Below are 13,880 nucleotides of genomic sequence, written 5' to 3' on the forward strand. Positions count from 1 at the left end.
TGGGGCCATGTATTGCGAGATTTTGAGTGCAAACCTTCCATCAGCAAGGGCATTGAAGATGAAACGTGGCTGGGTCTTCCAACATGACAATAATCCCAAACATACCACCCGGGCAACGAAGGAGTGGCTTCGTAAGAAGCATTTCAAGGTCTTGGAGTGGCCTAGCCAGTCTCCAAATCTCAACCCCATAGAAAACCTTTGGAGGGAGTTGAAAGTCTGTGTTGCCCAGCGACAGCCCCAAAACATCGCTGCTCTAGAGGAGATCTGCATGGAGGATGGGCCAACATACCAGCAACAGTGTGTGCCAACCTTGTGAAGACTTCCAGGAAACGTTTGACCTCTGTCATTGCCAACAAAGGATATATAACAAAGTATTGAGATGAACTTTTCATATTGACCAAATACTTATTTTCCACCATAATTTGCAAATAAATTCTTTCCAAATCAGCCAATGTGATTGTCTGGATTTTTTTTCTCATTTTGTCTCTCATAGTTGAGGTCTACCTATGATGCCAATTACAGGCCTCTCTCATCTTTTTAAGTGGGAGAACTTGCACAATTGGTGGCTGACTAAATACTTTTTTGCCCCATTGTAAGTGATTTTATCATGATCATGGTTGCAGCTTCAGCATTGATCCTGGTATCAACATTTTCTGCTGGCAATGCTTTTTTTTTTTTTCAAAAAGGGATCCAAGTGACTACACAGCTGCCTGATCATTTTTACAAGGAGTTGAAGGGGGCTGACACCTGCCACCATTTTTTTTTTTTCAAAAAGTGATCCAAGTGGCTACACAGCTGCCTGATCATTTTTACAAGGAGTGGAAGGGCGCTGCCACCTGCGCCATTTTTTTTTTTCAAAAAGTGATCCAAGTGGCTATACAGCTGCCTGATCACTTTTACAAGGAGTGGAAGGGGGCTGCCATCTGCCGTCATTTCCAGGATTTTCTGGCCCACCAGTTTTAACCAGCCTTTGAAGCAGCCAATTAGACAGATCTGTGTTTGATCAGCTGCTTTGAAGGGCAGAGGAGAAATCGCACCATAAAGAGTACCTGTCATTGCCTAGGCTATCACCAGGGATGTTGTTCATCCCTGGTGATAGCAATAAAGTTTAATTAAAAAGTGTATAAAAAGAAATAAATAAAAATTGTAGGACAAGGGCTTCTTCCCCCAAATGCCCTGTCCTTGTGAATGTGGGGCCTGCAGGGGAGACCAAATTCTCAAGGGGCTTGTCTCTGGGCAGACATGAATAGTGAGTTCAGCAACCAGTGAAGCCGGCATCTGATGATTTTGTGGCATTTTATTCATTTACTACATGTGAGTGTATTACTGCTTCTTAATATACATTTTTATATCAGTACATCCTGCACCATGGGAGTGTCCTTTGTTCCCTTTCAAGGATAGGAATGTATGACCTCCATCACCCTGAAAGGGACTGATCAATGGCTCTGGTTTGACAATCTATTGAAAGCTCAAAGGTGTTTGATTACTATCACATGGCTGTGGATTGAAGAAGTGAAGAATCCTTTTGTCTATTTGATATCATAAATCGCATTTCCATGTGCTTGGTGTGACGATCGTGGCCCAGCCCTTCTCACCAAACTCGTGACCGAAGGACTAGCCAATCTAAAACCACGCTGTCACGTGCGTAACAATACCACGCCCAGCTGCATCCTGCGCAAAGATTTTCCAGCTCATGGACCACAATCTGTGTACCGCAGCCTGGGAGCGATTGTTACTGGGTCAGGTTAATTACACAATTAACTCAATTTATGGGAATATGGACGTGGGCTGGACATGAGTCCTTGGCCAATCAACTCTGGGGGGTGTTCCTGTACCAGCCCACAGGATGTTCTGGGTACTGAAATGCCCAAAGTCGACTGGACCAGGGACGGTTTGAATCACCAAGTCGGGGATTGAATTTCCGAGACCAGCGCATCAATCCGATCGCGACAGTACCAGTCACTGTTCAGCTGTCACGATCCGGTGCCACATAACCATTTCCTGCATTTTTCTGGCATTCTACACAGGCCACAAATACAGTTTTTACATGCAGATGTAGCCTACAGAGTGTCCAATCAAAAGGAAGTATTTTCATCTCTCTGCAACTAATATTTTAGCTTTTATGAGAGATGAAACATATTCCTTTGATCTACTGATATACTTCAAAGCTCTGGTCTCCCGCTGTGTCATGAAGCCAACCTGTCTGGAGCTGTTTCCTTCCAGGTTTCCCAGAAGGTGACAAATCTTATTGGCATCTAGGTGTCACCTTCCAGAGGAAGCTCTGTCTCTGTTCAGATCTTAATGGCTGACCGTATGCCTCTGCCTTAATTCTGAACACATCTTATATTATTAAAACATGGAATGCTAAATTTACATTGTCATATTTTCTACAGGTCACATCTCAGCTACTCAAATCTTACATGTACGTTACATCTCTCCCTCCTTCTACACGACGCATAGCTGAGCCTAAACGGGTTGGCTAACTCGTCTACATGGAAGGTTCCGCCTGACGGGACAGACCATCAGCATTTCCATGATTGCTTCCTTTCTTGTGCTGAATGGTGAAGTTATATTGCTGCAGAACTAGGCTCCAGCGTAACAATTTCCCATTGTCCGCAGCAACTCTATGCAACCAGCTAAAGGGGTTGTGGTCAGTGATCACTGTGAATTCACCACCATAGAGATAATGCTGCAGATTTTGTAAAGCCCAAACAATTGCCAAGCACTCCTTCTCTATGGTGGCATAGGCCACCTCCCTGGACAGCAGCTTCCGGCTGAGGTACAAAACAGGGTGCTCCTCCCCAGCTATATTCACCTGGCTCAGCACAGTGCCTAGGCCATAGGCTGAGGCATCGGTCTGGACCACAAACCTGCGGCAGATGTCTGGGGCCTGCAGCACAGGAGCACAGGCCAGAGCCTGTTTAAGAGCTGCAAATGCTTGTTCACAGTCTGCTGTCCAGTGAACCTGTTTTGGTAGCTTTTTCTTGGTCAGATCCGTCAAGGGTTTGGCCAGGGCACTGTAGTTAGGAACAAACTTCCGATAGTACCCTGGCATCCCCAGGAAGGACATGACCTGCTTCTTGGTCTGTGGAGTGGGCCAATAGATGATGGCATCTACCTTCCCGGTTTCAGGCTGGACCATGCCTCCCCCCACTACATGTCCCTGGTACTGTACCTTGGTCATGCCGACCTGGCATTTGTTAGGCTTAATTGTCAGGCCGGCTGCTGTGATCTTCTCCAAAACTTGTGTTAGGTGTGCTAAATGTTCCTCCCAGGTTGCACTGAACACTGCAATGTCATCTAGATAGGCCACAGCACAGTGTTCCATCCCTTCCAGCAGACCATTCACGACCCTTTGAAAGGTGGTGGGGGCATTCTTCATCCCGAATGGCATAACGTTAAATTCATAGAGGCCAAAGGGGGTGATAAAGGCAGATCTCTCCCGAGCCTCAGTGGTCAGAGGGATCTGCCAGTATCCTCTACTTAGGTCCATGATTGTCAGATAGCGGGCGCTGGCCAGCTTATCCAACAATTCATTGACCCGGGGCATTGGCTATGCATCAAAGACTGTAATTGCATTCAGTCTTCGATAGTCCACGCAAAACATTGTGGTCTGGTCTCATTTGTGCACCAGCACTACAGGGGATGCCCATGCACTCTGAGACTTCCGTATCACACCCAGTGCTAGCATTTCATCGATCTCCCTTTTAATGTCTACTTGAACCTCAAGGTAGACCCTATACACTGCCTGTCTAATAGGCTTGTGGCTCCCCATGTCCACATGGTGGACAGCTAGAAAGGTTAGGCCAGGCCGGGAGGTGAAGGTACCCTGATGGGGCTCCAGCACCCCAGACAGCCCCATTTGTTGCCCTGCAGTCAGTTGGGGGTTGATTTGCAACTCCCCAAGGGAGTCTGGCTCCTTGGTGGCAGCCAGGTGATCCACTAGTGGCTCGGCCTCACTCTCTGGTAACAGACTACAGACTGGGAGAGCACAGGCTGATCTGTCATGGTGCGCCTTCATCAAGTTCACATGGTTCACTTTGAGCCGCTTACCACGGTCATCAAGGGATACCACATAGGTCACATCACCCTTTTTCTAATGTATGGTATAGGGTCCCTCCCAAGCAGCTTGTTCTGCCGCATGGGAACTGTCAGTGTGCCCCGCGGTCCCTGCTCGCTCCCTCCCCCCTCGCCGCATCCTCTCATTCTGCACACAGCCTTTGAAGCAGGCTGTGCAGAATGAGGGGAGGGGACCACTGCGGCAAGGATCACAGCCCCCCGGCAATATAGCTTGAGGAGCTGTGACCCCTCCCACCAGGAGACCCTAGTGGGGGGCTGCCGGGAGGTCTCAGCACGCCCTTGGGGGGCACAGGGCTTCCGTGCTCTGTGCCCACCAGTGACAAAGGCCACGCTCACAAGATCACTGCCCGATTCAAGGGGGCATGCCTCATTGCCCTGGCAATGCGCACTGGGCCGGCCGTTGCCAGGGCAACCCAGAAGCATCCTGCGTGGCTTTAAAAGGCTGGCACGGGACCAGGCCGGTCTCTTCCTCCTGTGCTGTCCACCGTTGCTGGACTTACAAGCCGCTGGGAGGTCCAGGTAGGGGGACTGGGCCTCCGCAGCCATCCCCGCTGAGCACTCTGCAGGAGACCTCCTCCAAAGGTCAGGACTATTATCCGCTGCTACTCTGCTCAATACCCCCAGGGTTGGGAGTACCTGCTGCCCCTCTGCTAAATAACCCCAGGGTTGGGAGTACCCTCTGCCCCTCTGCTAAATTCCCCCATTGTTGGGAGTACTCACTGCCCCTCTGCTAAATACTCCCAGGGTGGGGAGTACCTGCTGCCCCTCTGCTAAATACTCCAGCTGGGAGTATCCGTTGCCACCCCCCTAATACTCTGGGGCCCGGATTACCCGCTGTGCTGTGCTTAAACTGTTTTGCTGTGGGCCCCATGATACCCTGCCTAATACTCTGGGGCCCAGATTACCCGCTGTGCTGTGTGCTGGAACTGCTTTGCTGGGGGCCCCACGATACCCTGCCTAATACTCTGGGGCCTGGATTACCCACTGTGCTGTGTGCTCAAACTGCTCTGCTGTGGGCCCCATGATACCCTGCTAAATACTCTGGGGCCCGGATTACCCGCTGTGCTGTGTGCTAGAACTGCTTTGCTGTGGGCCCCATGATACTCTGCCTAATACTCTGGGGCCCGGGTTATCTGCTCTGCTGTGTGCTGAGGAGATTCTCTATCCCCCCACTTTTTTTTCTGTCACCTGCTGTGAGCCAGGACATACCTGCCAGAGCCGTGAGTGTCCGCAAGCCACCTACCTCCCTGGAAGCCGCCTGCTGCTGAGAGTCTGCAAGCCACCTACCTCCCTGGAAGCTGCCTGCTGCTGAGCATCTGCAAGACGCCTATCGTGAGTGTCCCTAGAAGCCATGAACTGCCCCTATTGTGTGCTCAGACCGCCCTTGCCATGAACTGCCCCTATTGTGTGCTCTGACAACCCTTGCCATGAACTGCCCCTATTGTGTGCTCAGACCGCCCTTGTCATGAACTGCCCCTATTGTGTGCTCAGACCGCCCTTGTCATGAACTGCCCCTATTGTGTGCTCAGACTGCCCTTGTCATGAACTGCCCCTATTGTGTGTTCAGACCGCCCTTGTCATGAACTGCCCCTATTGTGTGCTCAGACCGCCCTTGTCATGAACTGCCCCTATTGTGTGTTCAGACCGCCCTTGTCATGAACTACCCCTATTGTGTGCTCAGACCGCCCTTGTCATGAACTGCCCCTATTGTGTGCTCAGACCGCCCTTGTCATGAACTGCCCCTATTGTGTGCTCAGACCGCCCTTGTCATGAACTGCCCCTATTGTGTGCTCAGACTGCCCTTGTCATGAACTGCCCCTATTGTGTGCTCAGACCGCCCTTGTCATGAACTGCCCCTATTGTGTGCTCTGACAACCCTTGCCATGAACTGCCCCTATTGTGTGCTCAGACTGCCCTTGTCATGAACTGCCCCTATTGTGTGTTCAGACCGCCCTTGTCATGAACTGCCCCTATTGTGTGTTCAGACCGCCCTTGTCATGAACTGCCCCTATTGTGTGTTCAGACCGCCCTTGTCATGAACTGCCCCTATTGTGTGCTCAGACCGCCCTTGTCATGAACTGCCCCTATTGTGTGCTCAGACCGCCCATGTCATGAACTACCCCTATTGTGTGCTCAGACCGCCCTTGTCATGAACTGCCCCTATTGTGTGCTCAGACTACCCTTGTCATGAACTACCCCTATTGTGTGCTCAGACTACCCTTGTTTGCACTGCCCCATGGCATGCCCGGAGTATAGCTACCTGGACTGCCCCTGAGGGCTTGAGCCATTGCTACCCAAACCAGACCCCATAGTCAAGGTCCCGTTGAGTCCCCGTGAGCCTGATGTTGTCCCTAGAAAGCTGTGTGGGAGCTGTGCTGAGGTCAGACCCCATAGCCAAGGTCCCGCTGAGCCCCGTGAGCCTGGTGTTGTCCCTAGAAAGCTGTGTAGGATCTGTGCAGATTTCTGACCCCATAGCCAAGGTCCCGCTGAGCCCCATGAGCCTGATGCAGTCCCTAGAAAGCTGTGTGGGAGCTGTGCTGAGGTCAGACCCCATAGTCAAGATCCCGCTGAGTCCCTGTGAGCCTGATATTGTCCCAAGAAAGCTGTGTGGGAGCTGTGCTGAGGTCAGACCCCATAGTCAAGGTCTCGTTGAATCTCCATGAGCCCGCTTACCGCGAGTGTCCCTACAAGCGGCATGTTGTGAAGTGCCAAGAGCTGCCCCGATTGAGTGCCTTCCATAGTTTAATAAAGCGTTGTGTGTTTACCATCTTCTTTGTGTGTTCTGTCTTGCCTACGCTTCTGTCACAGGGACCAATACCCAAACCATTTGACCTACCTCATACACCCTCTCCCGGGCAGTTTGGTCATACCATTGTTTCTGGGTGGCTTGGGCTTGCGTAAGATTTTCCCGCACCAAGCCGATCAGAGCGTCTAGTTTCTCCTGCAGTTTGAGTACATAATCTACCACTGAAACTTCTGGACTGACATTCTGCCCCTCCCAGGCCTCTTCAATGAGATCGAAGGGCCTGCGGACCCTTCTTCCATATAGGAGCTCAAAGGGGGAGAATCCTGTGGATGCCTGGGGCACCTCACGATAGGCGAAGAGCAGGTGGGGTAGATTCCTTTCCCTGAGATTCCACAAACACTTTAAGCATCTGTTTTAAAGTGCCATTGAATCGCTCACACAGCCCGTTTGTCTGCGGGTGGTAGGGACTGGCCACAATATGCTGCACCTGCATCTTCTCACACAGACATTCCATCAAGCGAGACATGAACTACGTGCCGTGATCTGTGAGCATTTCACGGGGAAAACCAACTCGGCTACAAATGCTCAGCAGTGCATCTGCAACCCTGTCTGCTCAAGTGGAGCTCAGGCCTATTGCCTCTGGGTACCGGGTAGCATAGTCTACTACAGTAAGTATGTACTGTTTCCCTGAACTGCTGGGTATGGCCAGGGGCGGACTGACAACTCATGGGGCCCCCAGGCAATAGGAGATCATGGGGCCCCTGTGTCCTTGCCCAAACTCAAAAAAGCCTATGAAAAAGGTACCAGGGGCATCTTATGGGGCCCCCTTCTGACCCCGGGCCCTCGGACAGTGCCCGAGTTTCCAGATGGTCAGTCCGCCCCTGGGTATGGCTGAAGGCCCTATAGTGTCTACTGCCACCTTCTGGAAAGGCTCCTCAATAATGGGGAAAGGCTTCAGAGGGGCTTTGCTTGTGTCTCCTGCCTTACCAACACGCTGGCACGCAACACAGGATCGGCAATAATTAGCCACGTTGGTGCCTATGTATGGACAGTAGAAGCTGTGTGCAAGATGGGCCTTAGTTTTTTGAACCCCCAAGTGCCCGGAGGAATCTCATGAGCTATTTGGAACAACTGCTCCTGGTATTTGTGGGGTACAACCAACTGCCGCTCTGTTATGTTTTTGTCAGATGGCTTAGAAGGGATGGCCTCTCTGTATAGCCTGCCCTGTTCCCAGTATATGCATGCTTTGTCATCCCCAGCTAGTGGTCTGTCAGCCAGGCCCCTGAGTTCCCTCAGGATGCTGTCAGTTCTAACAGCCTCAGAGAACTCTGAGCTACCTGCCACAGTTGACAGGGAGATGACAATCTGAGGAGACCTTAGACCCTCTGGGCCAGGTTCCAAGGGTCCAACCCAGCTAGATTGGGCCCTTCCACAGACAGTTCCTCTGAGGCAGTGAGCAATGACTGGTCCGGGGCCAACTGGCGGGCACCCCGAGTCACCACTGCAGCAGAGGGAAGGTCTGCCTTGCACATGTTATTACATTTTACTTCACATAACACATTGTCAGTTGCAGAGTCCTCTGTGACTTTAAGCTCTTCCCCAGGCCTTGACTCCAGTGAGCCACTAGGGCCAGGACCTGGTACACAGTCATTCACCCCCTGACCCTCCCCAGTGTTCATGGAGTCTTTAAACAGTATTTTACATGAGTCCAGGGCCTCAGGTGGTGATATAGGTTCTAGGGGGGCTGGATATGGCTCATAATGGGCTACCAACCGCCCCAGGTCAGTACCCAATAATACATTAGTGGGAATGGCATCTGTTACACCCACTTTTCTCATTCCTCTCCCAGTTCCCCAGTCTAGATCAACACAGGCCATGGGGACAGCTGGGTTGATGCCCCCAACCTACTAAACAATATGATAGTGTGACAAGAACACACCTATCTGAAAAAGAAGGTTTCTAAAAGATCCACGCGGAGTAATATGAATTCAAATGAATTTAACAATACTTTATTTGATCACATAGATCATGGGGAGGTTAAACATAAGCACGGTGTACATATGAAAAAAATAAAATCATGTTTAAAAACACTTAGCGTCTTCAATTAAGGGTCATCTTAGCCAACAGAGCACCATATAAGGCAGAGTGGTGTAATGATGGAATAGTTATCCTGGATTTCCGTAGGTTTCCTGCTTAATATTTGTGTGAACCGTATATTCAGTAGGTGTGTTCCCAGTATAGATCAGGGACCTCCTGGAATGTACAAGCTGGAACACAAAAATACATGGTATGTATCTAGCAATATGGAAACCAAATCACATCCAAAATTTACCAGGCCTCCCTCCACAATAGTCAATGGATGCTGCTGTTACCTTCTCATAGGTGAGACTATCATACCCGCCTCTCAAATGTAGGGACTTCCTGGATAGCCACCCCAAATGGAACAGGGTCCACAGTACCAAATGATTCTGAGGATATATATAGAAAAAGATAATAAATGTGTAGAACATGGGCATCAGGTGATCCCGAAAACAAAACACACATAAAGATGTGGATATATTACCATCAATAAGGATCAAGAAGACTCCTGTCGACTTGAACTAAGATCAGGTCCTTGATGCTTTTCCAAAAATGCATATGGGGGTGAGGGACCAGGTATACACGATGCGTGGATTTCAAACACATATAGTGTGTATATAGCATATAGCAGGCCGTAGATACCTGAATTTAATATACCCAGTAAAGGGTTTCCAAAAATTGCTCAATTTGAGAAGGTTATTTGCGGTTTTATAAGGATGTGGCTATGTCACAGCGAAAAATACCTGAATAGGATAGCGTATGTATATATATATATATATGTAGATTCTCCTCCTTAGAGGATTTCCAAAAAATTCTCCGAGTATACAGGGTAAATTAGGCCCATACAACATGCCCTATGAACACCATGTAGGCTCTGTAAATCTCAACAGCCGTAAGCTTTTAAATAACTTGCCACCGGTGGAAGATATATTTCCCTGAAGGATTGCCGTTTGCGAACCGCTGTGATAATAGCCCACTGGTAGTTCTCAAAAGGTCTTGGGCCTACCTAGCAGGGAGCTGTGACACCGCCGTTCCTTCCCGCCTCGTGGGCGCCGCACCCTGTGAAGACGCCGAGCGTAGTGACGTCAATACGTTGACGCGTTTCGTCCGCCAATCACCGCAGACTTCGTCAGAACTGGGAGGGGACTTCAATCCTTTGCCTTATATGGTGCACTAATTGCATACCAAAAAGTCTCCACCTCGCCATCTTGTGTTGAAAGAATATCACTACATTGGGAATATCCAAAAGTGAATTAAAACATATATCCTGAATTTAAAAGTGATTGCTGGATGTGGAAGAGGAGCCTAATTACTATGGACCAAATCATCTTCCAGGAGAATGATAGACGGGAGACTATTATTAGCATATTTCACTTTCACATAGGGAAACATCAAGACCAAGTACAGCTACCAAGATTTCAAAAACAGTCCTATTGTTCTATATGCTCACCACCTAATCAGAGTAGAAAGAATCGAACAATTAGGTTCATATTTTGTCCACAAAGGCCCATATTTAGTGCATATATAGGGTATCGCAATGTAGATTATAGCTCATGATATATAGAGAGTTCAAGGGAATTTATTTCAAAAACACCCCAAAGTTAAGTTCTGTGTTTAGTCCAGATGGGACAAGTGCTCCTAAGGTATAGATCCAGAATTTTTCTTTTTGTAGGAGGACTTTATCAAAATCACCCCGACGAGCCGAAATATTCAGCAGAAAGATCCCTTTTACTTTTAGACCATCTGTTTTGCCCCCGTGTACTTCTTTAAAGTGTTGCGCCAATGGGTTCACTTTTTCTCCCTTTCTTACGTTCCTATTTTAATTTCTAATGTCTCTCAGATGTTCACCAATCCTAGTCCTAAGGCTTCTTTTGGTTTTTCCTATATAAATCTTTTTACATGGGCATTCTATCATGTATATCATTTTACTACTAGAACAGTTAATAAAGCTTCGTATTTGAAATATCCTAGAGTTATCATTGTTGAAGAACTGATTAGACTTATGTACAAATGGGCAAATCTGACAATGACCACATGGAAACATACCATATATACCGGTCTTCCTAGTTAGCCAGTTTCTCTGTGGTACCCTCTGAAATTCTGATTGTACTAATATATCATTTAGATTCCGAGTTCATTTTGCCACCATATGGGGGCTCTCTCCTACCACTTTCGCTATCTGCGGATTTTGAATTAGTAAATGCCAATGGGAGTCCAGGGCCTTCTTGACTTCATCCCATTGTTGTCCGAATTTAGTTATGAATCTTACCGGTTGGTTTTCAGTATTCGCAGCTGCCTTTGGTTTTGATTTATTAATTAGTTCCTCTCTTGATTTACCGAGGGCTCTTCTTTTTGCTCTTCTTAGGGTTCTATGTGAATAGCCCCTCTCTCTGAACCTTTTGTAGAGCTGGATGGATTCATGTCTATATTCTAATTCTTCTGTACAGTTTCTTTTTATTCTCTGGAACTGACCGATAGGGATTCCCTGTTTTAGGCTCTTTGGATGGTAGCTATTAGCATGTAGAAGTGTATTGGCCGCTGTTTCCTTTCTAAATGTTTTAGTGACCAGTTTATTTTTGTGGACAGAGATTGACAAATCCAAAAATGTTATCACCTCTCTATCCACTGTATACGTAAGTTTGATATTTCTATCATTCTTGTTCAAAAATTCCATAAAGCTTTTAAGCTCATCCATACCTCCATCCCATACCATTAGGACATCATCAATGTATCGCAACCAGGTTATTGCATATTGTTTATAGGGAGTGGAGGGATATACTAGCTCCTCTTCCCACATACCTAGATGTAGACATGCGAATGCCGGGGCCCAGGGTGCTCCCATGGAGGTACCACATATTTGCTGATAGAAGAAGCCCAGAAACTGAAAACAGTTATGGGTCAGCATAAACTCAAGCAAATCCAATATAAATTCATTTTGGGCCTCCATTTCAGGAAAGTATATCTCCAGAAAATGGGCCACCGCTTTTTGTCCCCAAACGTGTGGGATGGAGGTATAGAGTGATTCCACATCGATGCCCACCAGGAGTGCACCTTCTGGTACTTTTACATTTAGAATCTTTTTAAGTACATCCCCCGTGTCTCTTACATAGGATTTGAGCTCCAGGACCAAATCCTTGATCAAGTCGTCTACAAATTTACCTATTGGTTCCAAAGGGCCACCAATAGCAGATACTATAGGGCGTCCCGGTGGTTGAGAGGGATTTTTATGTATTTTTGGGATTACGTAGAAGGTGGGGATATTATATGTATCAACTGTCAACATATCACATTCCCGTTTGGTTAATAGGTTTGCTTCACGTGCCAACCCCACTTTTTTATTTAGATCAACCACCAGTTTTGGAAACGGGTTATTATGTAGTTTGCGATATGTATCCAGACTCCTCAGCTGTCTAAACACCTCCTTCTCATATTCCACACTCTCTAGTAGTACCACATTCCCCCCTTTATCACTCTTTTTAATCACAATGTTTTTAGCATTTCTAAGTTCCCTAAGGGCTATTCTTTCACCCCTAGTGAGGTTATCAGCATTCCTCATTGTCCAGTCTATTTTTCCAAGGTCATCATGTACTAGATCTAAAAAGGTACTTAGCCATTTGTTTTCCCTGATATTAGGCATTCTTCTGGAGGGAGTTTTAAGTCTAGTATGTCTTTTCCACTTGTTAGAAACATCTCCCTCCCCAAATTCACTATCTGTGGGAGTCTCATCAAGGAGACTAATGAGATCTCTTAGTGCCTGTTGTTCTCTCTCTGAATTCAGATCACAGGGATTTTGTTCTTCTCTAGATACATATGGGATTCTTAAACGAATCTTTCTCAAAAACAAGTTTAAGTCTTTATATACCTCAAACAAGTCCATTTTGTCCGTAGGAGAAAAAGTTAGACCTTTCCGCAGTAAATCATAGTGTCTTTTTTTCAATACAAAATTAGATAGATTTATTACCTTAAGGTCATTCGTTCCCCCCTCTGGGTTAGTTTTTACCTCTTGTGACTTCTGGTTCGATTTTGATTGGATGGTTTGAGGGCAATTGGGGTATTTCTTTCTTCCTTTGTCCCATTCATTTGTTTGTTTGTTTGTTTTAGTATTCCATGGTTCTCGCCATCTGTTTTTTCCCCTAAAAAACTGACAGATCTCTTATTACTTTCATCATCATCCTCACTCATTGACGAATATCCTCTATTATTTCTAGAAAAATGTTTTTTACGTTTCGATCGACTCCTTCCTCTACTATTAGTTAGGTCAAAAATCTCACCTTTCTCCCAGTCCTCTAGGTCTCTTCTAAATTTTTGTTGTTTCGTAAATTTCAGATTTTTTTGTATTTTTTCTATCTCTTTTCTAAGGAAATCATTATGTTTATCAAACTCAGGATCATTCTTCAGAGGATCAAGTGATTTTGCGCTCTCATTGATTTCATTAGAGAGTTCATTTAATTGAACCTTCTCTTCTTCCACAATTAATCGCATAATCTCTATGCCATGTTTTATACAGACCTCTTTCCACCGTTCCAGAAATCTGGGGGTGTGAAGATGTTCTGCTGGAATTACCCTTTCTCTTAATCCCCTGGGAACAATCCCTCGCTCTATATATGATTCAAGGGATGTAATATCCCACTTTCTATTCAAATATTTGGTAGTTAGTTTCTTATGTAGCTTAAACTTGGTCCTGATGTCTCCCTCATTTCCCTCTCCTTGGGGGTCTAAGTTCTTAGTAAATGCAGATCTAATTTCCGCATCCATCTCCTCATTGATCAAGTAGGCCATTACCTCCTTAGGTATTTTCCCTTCCACAAGAAGGGGAGGGAATTACATAGTATCGTATAGATATAGTCAAAAAATATCAATAATCCAGCAATCACTGTACACCATGCAGATGTTTAAGACTGAGTCCAAACCTCCAAGGTGGCAGAACAGGTTATAAGAACCTTTAAGGAAATATATCACAATATATCGCTCCTCT

General features: G+C 46.8%; 1 protein-coding gene and 1 long non-coding RNA gene across 2 annotated transcripts in view; one reads left to right on the forward strand and one right to left on the reverse strand.

The window, feature by feature from the left end:
- LOC149429896 (uncharacterized) overlaps positions 1–13,880 on the forward strand; it is a 137,073-nt gene that overhangs the window by 4,529 nt on the left and 118,664 nt on the right. The gene's annotated exons all lie outside the window — the stretch shown is intronic.
- LOC149429898 (uncharacterized) lies at positions 8,820–10,695 on the reverse strand. The gene is made up of 2 exons (XR_016310081.1): positions 9,199–10,695; positions 8,820–9,093 (listed from the first exon to the last, which is right to left on the reverse strand). It is a non-coding gene; the product is annotated as an uncharacterized LOC149429898 (long non-coding RNA).

The sequence above is a fragment of the Staurois parvus genome, unplaced genomic scaffold, assembly GCF_062004578.1.
Source record: "Staurois parvus isolate SC_StPar_1 unplaced genomic scaffold, SC_StPar_1.0 ptg002686l, whole genome shotgun sequence".
Taxonomy (NCBI): domain Eukaryota; kingdom Metazoa; phylum Chordata; class Amphibia; order Anura; family Ranidae; genus Staurois; species Staurois parvus.